General features: G+C 38.6%; 1 protein-coding gene across 7 annotated transcripts in view; it reads left to right on the top strand.

Moving 5' to 3' along the window:
* The first annotated feature begins 474 nt into the window (after positions 1–474).
* Lingo2 (leucine rich repeat and Ig domain containing 2) overlaps positions 475–15,631 on the top strand; it is a 1,311,965-nt gene continuing 1,296,808 nt past the window's right edge. For 5 of the 7 annotated variants that reach the window (XR_008719246.1, XM_055599279.1, XM_055599280.1 and 2 more), the window contains exon 1: positions 475–539. The gene's annotated coding sequence lies outside the window, so the exon portion shown is untranslated. The other 2 variants (XM_055599282.1, XM_055599283.1) reach the window with 2 other exon arrangements.

Here is a 15,631-nt window from a genome sequence, read left to right as displayed (position 1 = left end):
CTGGGCGCAGACGCCCAGGGGCAGCGGCTGGAGCCAGGACGCCGCGGTGGAGGGCGACCCTTGGCGAGGCTCTGCTGCCAGCACCTGCTCAGCGTCGAACGCGCCGGAGCGCTGGTTTTCTGCCCACTTGGCGGGAGCAGGGGGAGGGGTGCGGTGGCGAGAATCAGAGAGGAGCCCCGGCTCCTGACAGTGGACCCAGCTTGGCTACAGGGCGCATTTGTGGGGACACGGAGAAAAAAAAGAAAGAAAGAAAGAAAAACTGGAACCGCAGCCAAGTTGCCTGAGCAAAGGACAGGGGAGGTTTCCACAGCGGCCAAGGTTGTCCCCGTCTCCGTGGCCACAGGCTTGAGGGTTTGGAGACGCCTAGGCTGCCGAGGCTGTAAAACTGACGCTCCCTCCCTGGCCCCTTTGCAAGGAAAAGCCGACAGAGCTAAGGCAGGGGGACGCCTGAAAGAAGCCCCCAGACTCCGGCGCGCTTCATCCTCCTTGGCTTTGGATTTTAAGGACGCGAAGGGAAGGGGCATGGAGAGCGTGTCAAGGTAAGAGACCGCAAGCCCGCTGCTTGAATCTCCAGACAGAGAACAACTTGAAATAGATGCTGGGGACGCGGTGGGGGTTAAGGTAAGTTACGCGGACACCCCCCCCCCCCCATGCCCGGCTGTTGCCACGCAGCTGCACAACCCGCGCGAATGGCTCCGGGCTGGCGAGTGGAAGACCAGCAGGTGCAGATGGTTGAGGACCAGGCGGCAAAAGGGAGTGTCCTATCCCCACACTTCAGGATACCTATTGGGAATCACATCTGGAACTGGGTCTTCTGTCCAGGCTGATTTACATCTGGGCTTGGCTCTCGTTTTGTTTTTATTTTCTATTCTGGAGAGGTTTTTTTTTCTTTAGCTCCTCACACCCCTCCCATCTTTGCTATAGGGAGCTATGGGCCCCGGTCGGGGCAGTGGGCTGGGTGGTGGGTGAGGCTGGGGCAGTGGGCTGGGTGGTGGGTGAGGCTGGGGCAGGCGGGCTAGACGCAGGGCTCGGGAAGTGGAAGCCGCCGCCCGGTCCGCTCCCTGCAGCCGGCGTCGGAGCCCGGGCGCCGCGGGTCGGCTGCGGTTCTCTTAGCCTCCACTAGAGGCTCCCAGCGGGCGCGGCGGAGAGGGTGGGTGTGGGGGCGCCGGGCGGCGGAGGGGCAGCTCCGAGAGCGAGCGTGCCCGCCGGGCCGAGGCGGCGCGGCAGAGGGGGTCAGCGCAGCCGGGGCGGGGGTCGGGCGCCCGAGGCCCCTCGCACCGCCCAGCCGGTCGCCCCGTCTCCCGGACGCGAGTCGCAACGCAGGCTGTGCTCTGGAAATCGGTGCGGGGAGCCAGAGCGACTTCGGGGAGGCGACCGTAGTCAGCGCCCTGAGGGCAGCCCCAGGAGGTAAAGCCTCTCTCCACTTCCCACGGAGCCGGTAGTTGGGGAAATTCTCAGGCTGATACTCAGATGGCAGCCCGGGAAGGGTGGGAGGTAGTCTGTGAGGTCCCGGTCTGTGCTGCTTTTCCTTCTTTCTCTGTGGCGTTCTGAGGACTGTACAGTCGAACTAATCCGGTTTCTCCTCCTACTCTGGACATTTGCTTCCTTTAAATGCAAGCTTATTAAAAATAGTAATATATTTTCTTCTTAATGTTATTTTGTTGGCAGAGAGTGCCGAGTGGCTGACTGTCACTATTGCTAGGAGCTCAGCCAGGCACTCTGCTAGGTCCCCTCTGAGCTGCAGTGGACCAGAGTGCAAGATTCAGGGGATGGGGTGTGGTGAAGAAGAGGAGAGTACCACACCCTCTGCTCTTCCTCTCCCTTTCTCCTCACCTGCTGGTGAAGTCGCCCCATTCAGCATTTTACTGAGCTCCTGGTCCAAGGGACTGACTCTGAGAACAGAGCAAAGCTGCTGAATGACTTGGAGAGGGGGAGAAAAGATGAGTAGGGAGTCAAGGCCAGAACATCATGGGGAGGAAGAAGGCGAAGTTAAGGCTCTGGAGGAGGTGGGGGCAGGGGTTGTTGGGAAATGGCCTGAATTCAGATTATTTGATGAAGCAGGATTCTCCACGTTTCGCAGTGCCTCCGACATTTTTCTAGGATGCTCAAAGCACTAACAAATCTCTCTTTTAAGTAGTGACTTGGCCATGGTGGGCACTAGGTAGGTTTGATTGTGGTGCATAAGCCACACAAAAAGTAAATAAATATTCAAGATAATGTGCATACTTGGTGAGATTACCCTATCTCTGTCAGAAGACTGGAAATGCATTTTCCGGTCTGCTGTGTGGAGTTTTTGCTCATCACGTGTGGTCATTTTCTACTCTAATGCAATTTTAGAGAGCACTAAGGGCAGTTGTTACACCTCTTGAGATATTAACCCTTTTGTGGAATAATACTCAAAGAATGGGAGGGAGGGGGAATCATTGTATGTTCTAGGAAATAATGAATGAAAGCCAGGACCCAGCAGTTACAAGATATTGGGCCACTGGATGAAAATGAGAAAAACAATTTTCTGACTTGAGAAGCAATGGTTAACATTTTAAAAAAATGAAGTCCCCCCCCCCCCCAGGGTGCTCTCACCATCTTTATTAGTCTGTATTACTTTCAGTGCAGCAGGAGTGTGAGGCAGACAACACTAAAGCAGCTCTTGATGAAAGCCGGCATATATGTGTTGGAAGACTGCCAGTTGTTTTCACCTTAAAGTTCTTAAGTGGAGCAGCTGCCCATTGATGATGAAGTGGTTTGCTTATCCTTCTTGTGAAAAGCACCCATTACTTACGTATTGATTACTCTAACTATGAAAGTTAATTTTTATATAACAGTTGAAATTTAATGTCAGTGGGGGTTAGAAAATGTATTGATGCTTTATAATACAGAATATTACACACCTTCATCTGGGGAACATTTATATGAAGTTTTTTAGGGGAGACAAGGATAAATATCTTACCAAGGTCCCCAGAAAAAATAATGGTTAGTTCTTAAAATACATTCTCCTTAGAAATTTTACGACATGAAAAAAAAAAATATTTACCAGTCTATATAGCTATCTGCCCATACATCCACCAAGCATGTATTTATTTTGTTAACTAAAGTAAATTAAAATTTTGGGTTCAGTTGTCTTTCTGAAACACATCTAACAGCAAAAGATTTTTTTTTCATTGTAAAAACTGTGCTTGAGGTTTAAAATGTCTTATGATTCATACAATTTTACTGACTCAAACAAGTGATGTTGCTTTGCAATCTCAAATAAGTCTTGAGGCACCCTCTTTAAAATGTTTTCTCTCTAGTAAAGACGAATTTTAGGAAAGACTAAATAGGTCTTCCTGTATGCTCTGGAGCTGAAAATGGCCTGGGTCCTATGAAACTTCATGTTCAGAATAAGAACTGATAGGAAGTTGTCACAAATTAATTGGCTTGATGCTTCAATTAAAAACTGATTATTATCTGGCTCTGGTAGTCATTACGCTTGATTTCATTTGGTCTCCAGATATTCTGGGAAAGGACTCTAGGTGGAAATGTTCTCCTGCAGTACACAGAGCAGCAGTCGTTATATGCAGACAGGTTTCTCAGTTACTGATTCTCCAATCCAGTTGGTTTTTATCCACAAGGCAGCATGTTAGACTGAAAAAAAAAAAATCAATTTTCTGACTTTATATGAACATTTTTCTTGTTTTACAGCCCTCAAACTAACTTCTTCATGATTTTGATGAGGCGATGCCTCGCCAAGCCACATCCTTTTATGGTTTAGGGGTTACTTCAGCAGTATGAACTTTAAAATTTGTTTAAGCATAGAACAATATGTATCAAATGTATAAGAGATATTTGATAAGTAAGTGAAAGTAGAACAGCTCAGACAGGTTAACTCTTAGATCACAGGCTCACCTCTCCCACAATCTATTCACCTTTGTGGCTTTATGGGTTTTGCTTGTATTGTGTTTTTCTATGCTTTTATAATCTTTCTTTCTTTCTTCCTTTAAACTGTTTTCTTCAGAATAAAAGCCTTGCTAGGTATTTTACAGCTAGTAGATCTTAATTCATTTTTAAATAGGTGTTAGTTGTTTAGATGTCCTCATCTGGCAGGACAAAAAGTCTGGTTTTGCTTCTCTGCATCCTTTGCAAAGAAGGATGAATAGCCAGTGGGCATGAATGGGCTGCTGTGTAGCTTCTGTTTTTGCTTCCGGTGACTTACATCCATGGTAGCGGCCAGGGTAACCAAATATGCCCTGTTCATCATGAGCAGATTGCTCTTGGCAGTGCATCTATTCAGAAATTAATAACAACCTTTGGGAAACTTTAATTTACCCAAGCCATTCTCTCTCTCTTTCTCTCTCTCTCTCTCTCTCTCTCTCTCTCTCTCTCTCTCTATATATATATATATATATATATATATGTTTAAATAAATATATATGTACATAATATTTGTGTACACTTAATATGACACAGGTAGCAACTATGAATGGTTCCATTAAAGTCAGACAAGTTACTCTATATCCATGAACAGCTTTAAAGCATTTAGCTTGTGGACTTGGTTCAGTAGCTTAATCTATAACACTGAACTTAAGTCTCATATAACATCTTAATTTTTACAGTAGACTTAACTGTAGGAAACCTGACACCCCCTTTGTCCTCTTTCATTTTAGTGATGTTAAGTGTGTGCAGTGTTAGTGGTAAGTCTTTACACTGTTAACCAAAAACTAGTGGATATTGATGATTTTGTATTTGAATATCATTCTGAAACTTTACTGAAATAATTGTGTGATCCTTTGAAAAATCAAGAAAACCACAATACATTTTACTGTGCTTCTTAGTTTCATTCACCGATTAATATTAAGCTCAGACTAGCTGTAACTGTAAGTCAGATATCATGTTCTTATTTTGAGCTTTGGATTCACTGTTCATTATGAGTTTATTTTCATTATAAAATGAATAGGACTAAATGTAAGCCTAGGAATCTAGGATAGAAAAAAATGCATTTTGCTTCAGACAATAGAATATAAGAGCAATCTGTCTCTAAAGAGGGAATTATCATTACAAAGTTAATAACTAAATTTCAGTATAGCATACATATATGCAGAAATTTACAATTCCTGGCTCATTCCAGCTCCTAGGTAGGGCACTACAGAGTTTGTGAAATGGATTCTAAATTAGACTGCATAAGAGAATTTTGTGTCTTCATACAGTTTCATCCTAATATAATGTAACTATGGTTAGCTGCAAGATATCTATCTAGTACCAGCGTGAAGGGAAATAATAAGCATAAAAAGTGGTTTGCTGCTGGTGCGCCCTGGAAGGCAGCAACAGTGCCTTGTGGGGCATGTTGGCTTTTGAAACAGTGGGATATGTTGCTCAAAAGGGAGATACCTTTATCATCCTAATAATTTCTTCCAGACTTGAACCATATACATACACACACACACACACACACACACACACGCACATAATTCTTTAACACTGTGCGGCACATGAATGGGTGTACATATGGGTAAGGATAAATATACTGGTGTATATGAAGATATGTCATGATTAGAAACTGATCATTAAGTTTATGATTATGGATCAAACATAGTTTCTTTTGTACAGTTTCACTTACACATAAGTATGAAACATACCCTCAGTCTCAGTGGTTTCATTTAGATCAATTAAAGTGTAAACAGTTATTGATGTTAACATATTTTTATTTTATATCTGGTGTATAATGGTTTATATGATTCTTTTATTTTCGATAATTTCAAATATGCATATAATGTATTTGGGTCAAATCTACCCCTATTCTATCCTCTTTAATTTCACACCCATCAACTTCATTTTTTTCCTCCTAAATTTATGTGCTCTTTTTTATTTGTTTGTTTGAATCCACTGAGTCCCTTAATGCTGCCTGTATATGCATGGCTGTGATACTATCTACTGAAATAAAAATAGTCTCTCCATTCCCACATGCCCGAAAAAAAAAACTAATTCCATCATGTAGCAACCATCAACTCTCAGTAGCTCCTCGGTGGGGGTGAGACTTCATGAGACCTTTCTCAATCCATTCTGGGATTTCAGAAGGCTTGACTTTGTGCAGGTCTTAAGCATGCAGTCTCAGCCTTTATGGAGAACATAGGGTTTTGTTGTAGGCATCAACCCCTGGTTGTCTTCTTTCTTTGTGTACCCTCTTCTAAGATGATCCCAGGTTTTTTGGGGGGCTGAAGAGAGGGGTGTTTTAAAGAGGTCCAATTTAGAGTTAAATAATCTAGTCTCTTAGTCTTTGCATATTGAGCAGTTATGACTATTTTTTTTTTATAGAAATCACCATTTACTTCAAAGAGAAACTTCTCTGATGAGTGTTGAGAGATTTGTAGATACAATGTTAAGAACGTAGCGGGAAGTCTATTATATTCTCCATTTAGGTCAATTACAGTCCGAGATACTCTCATGGGTTCAGCTAAAGGTGCCAGGCATGAGTTTCATCATGGTTTACTCCCCTGATATTCTTGCCCATATTAACCAGTAGGCATACCTTGCCAGGCATTAATGTTGCTCATGGTGTTTGCAGCTAAATGGTCCGACTGTCACTCCCCCCCCCCGATATTATGCAAAGACCTCCCAAAGCCATGAAGAGTAATCAGTAGGGGTGAAGCTCCCAGGTCAGCATCAGCTTGATTCCTCTGCATTCTGTTGGTAAAGGATCTAGAATATTCGGGAGTAGAGTCTTAACATCAAGTCCTAGGATTAACCAGGAGCAAAAGCCTTCCATGTTTGAAGAGATATGTAGGATCCCACTATCCAACAACTCAGAGTGAAAACCCACCTGGTGTTGGCTTTTGGTGTGAAAGCCTCTGGCATAGAGGAGAGGCATTGTCTCTCTATATGGAGTATAATTTAAATTTATATTTAATTTAAATCTCATTTATATACGCAGATGTATATCTTATGAATCGTCTATATTAGTGGGTTTCTGAATAAAATTTCCCAAGGTCTTTAGCATTAATTATATCTTCCCATATTCTCTTCTCTATTCTGCCCTCCCCACCCCCATTTAACCATCCCTGTTCCATTATTCCCTTTCCCTCTTTATAACACATGCATTCTAACACCCTTCCTTTAAAATCCCCCCTCATGTTCATTTACTAGTTTCCTGTCTCCTATAGGAAATACACCTATTTACAAATACAAAACTATCATGAGAATAGATTATTTCTAGCTCCATTCATTTGCTTGTGAATAGTATAATTTCATTTTTTTTACAGGTGAATAATATTTTATTGTTTACATAAACATTTTTTATTATCTATTTATTTTTTGGTGGACTTCTAGGCTGACTCTATTCCCTGGAATGAAAGTGTTTGTTGATGTCATTATAAACTATTAATACTCTCTGGAGTAGAATTTATATAATTGTTACTTAAACATCTATTCAATTACAAATGTTCCTAAAAATTGGCCTTAAGTATCTCTTTCCACAAAACACCTTGAGAGATACTCTCCTGAGTCTCTGATTATCCATAATATATACTCAGGAGGACATGACTTACATGAATAGCTCTATATATTCCAAAGACATTGCATCTGTACATAACAATTTCCTAAACAAAGCTGGCCGTAAATAGTGTAAATCCATACTGTGGAAAAGTATTAAACCAGCCAGGCATGGTGGCTCACCCCTGTAATCATAGCACTTGGGGAGGAAGAGGCAGGTGGATCTCTGTGAGTCTATGGTCAGCCTGATCTACAAAATGAGTCCAGAATAGCCAAGGGTACACAAAAAAACTCTGTCTTAAAACAAAACAAAACAAACAAACAAAACCCATGAAACCAGTTTATTACGTTAAACAAATCAGAAACAAGACCAGTGCATTCTTTTGCTTCTATCTCTGGATACTGACAGTTGTGTTTGACATAAGGGGGTTGGGAGTGAAATGGGCGTTAAGAATATTTTAGTGTAGTTTAATCTACCCTGCCATTGAATTATGGTGAAGGATGAATAAGTATGTTAATTTAAAAAATGTTTTAATTGTTCAATTAAGTAAATTTTAGATCATGTACTTGATATAGAAAAGTCAGGTATAAAAAGAAAAACTCAAAATGAAACAAGACACCAAAACCTTTCTCTAAAGCAAAGTACTGGCATGAATGAGCTAACAAATAAAGTCCCTCCAATATTTAAGGAAGAAATAATATCAATTCCACACAGATGAAAAAATGATGGAGGGATTAATTCCTAGTTCATCCAAAGATTAGCACCATCCAGATTCCAATATTATGAAGAAGTATAATAAAGTACCAGACCAATATCTGTAAGGTAAATAGACCTAAAGTTATTAGTTAAAGTAGAAAATGTAAATATTAACAAAATTTAAAAAGAGAAAACGTCATTAACAGGTTGATTTCTTATACAAATGCAATGGTGTCATTACATTAAAAAGGGGTTCACTATACTGACAGAGATAAGATAAAAGCCAATATATAATGACTTCACTACTTTAAAATAATAAAAATGTTTGAGAAAATATGACTATAAATTAATTAATTGTGCAGGGGATTGATTGCATGACTTTAACTCATCTTAGGCAAAAGTTCTACTACCCTCTCAGGTCTGATATTAATTCTTGGAAAACCTCTTATCAATGTAGGACTAGAAAAGAAAGTCCTTAAAGTTGATTAGAAAAATATTGATAAAAAAGTAGAGTTAATATAATTTTTGAAGTATTATATTAAACCAATTTTTCCTCTGATCTAGGTAAGGACATAATAGAATAAGAGGAGAAAAAGACTGAAGAAAAAAAAAAAACAGGTACATTGAAGAGACAATATAAAACCCCTTAAGCACAGACTGAAAACCTGAGAGATAGATAGTTGACATGCCCTTCAGGGTTGGTCAATCTTTGCAGTACTCATGCAATGGCAGTTGGTTTTGTTGATGATGAATGGAATAGCCATTAAATACCAATATGGACAAATCTTTCGTATGCATTATTATAAAGAAAATAATGATTGCAGAACAACAATTCATATAAAGTGGATGAACACAACAGGTATCCACTATGAATTTCATTTGTTCTGAACCCTGGGTAAAATCAAAACAAACCAAAAACAAAGCAAAACAACAAATAAAACAAAACATGCTTATAAGCTGTTGTAATAAAACCAACTGAAAGAAACTGAATGCTTAATAAAACGTTGTGTTTGGTGCTTGAAAGAAAGAAAATACAACTATATGGTATATTCGTGGTGATTGAGAGAGTTGCAGGAAAATTTCTCAAAGAGATACCTCACAAATGGTAAATATAGAGCAAGCTATTTATATAAACAAACTAACTCCAATTATTTATCTTTTCGGCTTCAGCTTGTTTCCTCCCCTATCTTTGAACCCCTGTCTATGGTGTACTTTTTATCAGATTAAATTTGTATGTACTATTATTATTTATGCATATAAATGTTTTTATTTGAAAGAAGTTCCTTTATCCTTAAAGCCCTACTCTAAAGAGAAACATTCTTCACACTAGGGATATAGTTACTTAAGGAGAGGTCGAAGCCCTTTTCTTCAGATAGATTTTCATGTTAAACAGATGTTACATACATGTACGAATTACAAAGTAAATCTTATATGGTTCCCTTACACCTAAGTATTGGGTAACGTAGGAAGTAACACAGCAGAAGAAATGCAAGGAGGGTGCAGTATGGATAGGAAGCAAGAATATCTAGATACAGATGGCAGAAAAGACTTGAAGATATGGAAATTGAGCAATTTTCATTTTAGTTTTTTTCTAATATTTATATTTGAAAACTTTATACATTGTTTTTTTGTTTGTTTGTTTTACATAATTTCTACCCCCTCCTTTCTTCTCCAGCTCCTCCAGTGTTTCCCAGGCCCTATCAAACACATGACTTCTTTAATAATCGTCTTTAATGATTATTGTTACATGCACGCACGCACACACACAAACATATAACTATACAACCTACTGAGTCAAATTAGTGTGTATGTTGGCTAGTGTTATTTCAATTTGTCACAACCTAGAGTCTTTTTGAAAAACTGGGAAAATGCCCATTAGATTTGCCCCATGGGTACTCTTATGGAACATTTTCTTAATTGATGGTTAATGAGATATGTGCAAGTTTACTGTGAGTGGTACCACCTCTAGGCTGTTGGTTCTGGTTCTGTAAGAAAGCAGGCTGAGCAAGCTATGAAGAACAAGCCATCAAGTAGCACTCCACCTACAGCTTCTGTATTAGCCTCTGCCTCCAGGTTTCTCCCTTGTTTGTGTTACTGCTTGATTTCATGCTTTGACTTCTAGTGATGGACTAAGGTATGGGAATTTAAAATGAGGTAAAGCCATGCTTTCACAACTTGCTCCTGGTCATGGTGTTCCATCACAGCAATAGAAAGCTGTGATAAGTAAGATAGTATTGCTCCTATAAGCACATGTTTAGGATTGACCTCTTGGGAATGGCTAACCTGTTAGTGAGCTTGTCCCTGGGGAAAACTGAATGTCCATCTCTAAATGGACATTGGTTGCCTTCAGCTAATCTGTGGATAGGCCCTGTAAGATTTCCTCATCCCACAGGGATACCTGCACATCCTGTCCTCTCATGTGGTGGCATTGCCACACATGTTGGTGTGATGGGAATGACGGGACTTCTGCTTGACATTGCTGAAAAGCATTTTTGTGTTGCTGCTGTTGTTGGGTTAACAATGGCAATGAACAAGATAATGTGGCATGTTTGCTAGAGATATGCCCTACACAGACCTGGGTCACTGCGCACATATAGAATGCGCATGCTCTCTCTTAGATTTTTTCCACGCGCTGTTTTAATCATTTTCCATTACTCAAGTCTTGAATATATCCCACATAAATATTCCTTATTAGTAATTATCTAATATACCTTGAATATCATATTCAAACATTATGGCTTATATTAGATTACTTCATACATGGTTTAAATAGTTAATTTTAATTTTCCTATAAATTATATTTCATTCTCCATAACTGGATTAGTGTGTACATTTTCTCTTCTTTCTTCTCAAACTTCTTGATTGCAATCACTGGGAAGCATTCTAAAGCATATTTCTATGTTAGTGATAAGCTCAAGTTATAAGAAAACATTTGCATATGTAGTTCTTTCTGCATTCAGCTTTCTCTTTATATGGGACTGAATAAATCTTCAATGGGAATGTAGACTGGCAGAGAAACTATAATAAAAAATCATATATTTTATTTTACACATCAACTCGGCATGAATAAAATTGAAATGAATGTGAAATAATACAAATTCTGTTATTCATTGGTGCTTACATAGCCAATAAAATACTTAGGCTTAAGTAAATACCAGAAAGAGGCAGATTAGATGAGTGTCCTACAAAGCCAGTAGCTCTGGTTTTGTCACCTATTCTTAGTCACCTTGATTATAGATTTTATGGATAGGAGAAGAATAAAGCTAAAAGTACTGTTCACTTACTGAACAAAGAGGTTTCAATGGTTGGTGAAAATCTGGAGGAGGGGTAAGGTTTGATTCAATAGAAATTAATGATTTCAAATTAAACCTTTGGAATATGGAAGATCACCAGATGTTTTGTTATGGGTGAGAGGGGACAGAACATTCACCGTTCCCATATGCTTTGTAAATAAGAGAGAGCATAGATACTCCAACTGTACTGCATGCTTTACAACTGTGAAGTGGTAAGGGATTTAATTAATAAATTATACCTAAGACATTTGGAAGCAGTATTCAGAATTAAAATTCTATAGAACTTGCTAATAAAGTTACTCACCATCTTTACATGAATCCCCAAGCACTGCACTTTGACAGTCTTCCAAGTAGAAGAGATGTCCCTGGATCACAGAGGAAGTTCACATTCATTCTATGAAAACTAGACTAGTGGCATTAGCAAACATTTTAAAGGTTTCAAACAAATTGAAATTTTTCTTTTTTACAAGCTTGTTTTATATATGCTTACTGGTGTTATTATTAATTGGCCTGTATATCTTTCCAAAGTATATAAATCAGGAAGGTAAAAATTCCATTTTACTTACTATCTTTCAAAAATGTTAAAAATATTTCTCATTATTGAAATGTGATATTGAGGAGACTAACTTTTCAATTATGTCTAAAAAGACAAAGAATTTTGCATGTACTAAATTAAGATTAAAGATTTAATTTTAAATTTTGACTCTGCAGTTGCTTGCTAGTTGCTGAAATTTGTCTTCAAAGTAATCTCCAGGCGTGTCAGTTTTCTAAGATATAAGACCAAAAAGTTAGGCTTCTGTGCCCTGTGTACTGTACATGGAGTGGCTGGTACTGGGCCAGGTCATTGGTATAAAGTAGAATGGTATTCTCAGTATTTAGATAAATGAAGTTGCTCCTGTATTAAGTCTGTAAGTAAAAGTCAATAATAAGACATTTGTAAGTGCAATTAAATGTCATTCTGTAAAACTGGAAGATTTGCACAGGAAAGCAATTGCAAAGTGACAAGCTAAAATGTTCACACTGATAGACTTTCATTGCTCTTTCATAGCATAAATTGTTCAGATTTTGATGGGATTTTATTTACTGGTGATAAAATAAGAATGACAGCACAAACCACACTGATGAACGTCTAAAGATACCGTTAGTAACTTTGATGCATTTGACTCTGCCTTTATTGGAAATTGCTGAGAAACTACCAGATTTACCCCCTTTTTTTAAAAAAAAATATGGCCAATCTACATCAGTAATCATTACATTTAAATTTGCAATATTTGATCTCTTCGAGCAGGTGTTTATGCTCATCTTTAATGCTTTTTGCCTCCCTAGCAGAGGTAAAAAACAGATATAATAAAAGCCAAGATAGTTACTGATTTAATGGCAGCTTTCTTCTGGGAAAGCCACAGCTACTGTATTCTGATGGTAGATGGGTTATCACTTTGTGCCTGAATCTAGTTTGTTGGAAATAAATTATGTTTTTCGTCTCTGCCTAGATTTCTTATTTGGCCATGTACCAGAGCCTAATCAGATTTTGTGCCATTTATTTGCTGTGATGGAGCATTGTCCAAGATGTTTTTGACTTACACCATTTTCTCATAGATTTTTTTTTTATTGCTAACTTTTACTTTATGTGTATTGGAGAACTTCTACTCAGTTTAACAAGATTCTAAAATGATCTCCTCATTTCAGAAATAGCTACTTACCTTACAGCTTCTGGCACTCTTCTGGCTGGCTGTGTTATTTCCCTCTCATTTTACTGAGGGTATCCTCACAGTTTTGGTTTGACTGGATTCACTTTGAAGGATTGTTCTCTGAATTACTTTTGTTTTGACTTTATATTTTCCTAAACTATCATTTACAAATTTCCATACATATATTTTAAAACTGGTTTTTGAAACAGTCTTACTAAGTGGTCCAGGCTACCCTGAAGGAATGTGGTATTGATAGTCTTCCTGGGTCAGCCATGTGCACTTCTAATTTAAGCAAACCTAGTTTCTTTTCTTTGCCCACTCTATTAATTTAAAGCTATCCTGTAAGACTACATATTTTCTTGATCATGAATCCTTGAGATCATATTTTATGTACTTATTATTACAGACAATACGATATTTTGATACAGATTTTGTAAGTTTTCACATAGTTTCCAGTTATATAACATGCATCTGATAAATCCTAAATTCATTTAATTCTGACAGTTTACCCCAGCTTGGTTTCAGGCAGTGTTTTGTTGGTCTCTTGTGCGTGGAAAAGGGGAATCCCATCAGCTTCTGTGGTAGCCCCCAGTGGGGGCTCATGCTTTCTGTACTGGACTTTACTGATACAGAACCTCAGAAGGCAAGCTAAGGTAAAGTTGCACCTGGTCTGGCTTGACTGAAATGCAGCCTGCAGTAAGTTTCGCCTGGGCTTGGTACGTTCTCTCTTTTTAAAGTGATTCTTTGTGCTATGTCAGGGAGGTATAATATACACAAATAGCATCACACATATCTGGCTATAGCATAGTTGAACCTCCTGAAGGTCTCTGTTCAGTGAGACTGTATAACTGCTTCAACCAAGAAGTTGTGAACAGGCTAATGCCAAAGGCCTCAACAACCTTCCTTTTTCTTTTGCTTCTGTAGTCAGTGACTTTCACAGTGATGGCCATTCCTTAGCTTGAGCTACTATACTTCCAATGAGAAGACCCACCTATGACTTATACTAACCCAAATATACACATTGCCTTCTTAAAAAAAATAATCTTTGTGATTTCAAGAAGTGAAATTGAGTAATTATTTGTTATTGCATTAATATGAGCCATTGGAGCATAAAGGTACATGTGTTTCTCAGATGACTCTATTAGGACTTTCATCTACATTTTCTCTGGTCAAAGGAACATATTTTCTTCTAGATACTCACATAACATTTGTCCTCTAGTCCCTGTAAATCTGGAAATCTCTCAAACCTGTTGCCATTACTCCACTCCTCTGAACATTTTTTCTTGAATGGAAGTTGAATCCTCTCCCAGAAAGCTTTTTCTTTCAAAATGATTACCTTCTTTGGTTTTGAGAAATGTTTGCAGAATTTGGCTTCTTCTAGGGAATATTTATCCAGCACCTCTCTTGGCATTGATATTTCAAGACTACACTGATCTATTTTAATCCAATTTATAACTGCCTCAGAAATTCTGAATGGTGTGAAACAGATTCCTGTGAGTCCTCCAGAACTCTACTGCAACAGTTTTGCAGAAGAACATTTCTCACGTATCTTAGATATTAATGGTTATGTGTCTCACTCCTTTTGAAGGAATCTGAAAGATTTGTTTTTGAAGTTAGAATATGACAATGGTGGTATTTATAACAGAGACCACCAACCCATAAAAGTTTTGATACTTACTTCCAGTGTCACTGCCTTATAAAACTGGATTTGAGCATCTTTCACAAGTTTTGTGTAGATGACGTAGAACTTTCATTAAATAGGTGACATCTGACACATAGTAGTCCTTGGCTGTGAATCTCAACATAACCCAAGGTCTCATTCATGGTGTTAAAGGTCTTATTTTAATACTATGTTTAAAGCTGTTGTTGCAGATTTTAGTCCAGAAGGTTATTACAATCTAGTGTGCATCATTCTGTGTTTTGAGTACATTCATAAAACAAAATCAAAAAATATTTTCCTACAATTGCAGTCCCAGTTTCTCTAAGGAAATGGTTGAAGATATATTTGAAGTCCTCACCAATTATTATTTTTGCTGAAATCAATATGATCCATACACAACTGGTGTAAGCTCACTCAGTGCTTACACCAAGCTGGTTGGAGTATTGCCACCTGGGTTCCAAAGTGGGATGCACTAAGGAAACTTTAAAAATGTATTTATTCTTTCCATGTTCAGACATCTCATGCTAGAACAGGTTCTGCATAGTTGTTCCAGTGGCTCTCTCTGGCCTCAACTGTTTTGGGACTCAGTGTTCAGACTGAGGGCATGATCAGTAGCACAAAACAACGTGCTATAAAGGGAAAGCAGAGCGGTGATCTATAAAAGCATACTGCTAATGATAGATTAATAACTTCAGCTTGTGTTCACTATAGAAATTTAAACTTAAAACCAAGGGGATATTAAATTTTGTATTAAAACATTATGCACTTTGAGTTTTCAAAACATTCTAGTGTTTTTAAGTACCAGTATAAAATTGCAAATATTACTTTCATATTA

This window comes from Psammomys obesus, unplaced genomic scaffold (genome assembly GCF_907164565.1).
Source record: "Psammomys obesus unplaced genomic scaffold, mPsaObe1.curated_primary_1811, whole genome shotgun sequence".
NCBI lineage: Eukaryota > Metazoa > Chordata > Mammalia > Rodentia > Muridae > Psammomys > Psammomys obesus.
The sequence above is the reverse complement of the archived record's forward strand: the minus strand, read 5'-3'. Positions and strand labels throughout refer to the sequence as shown.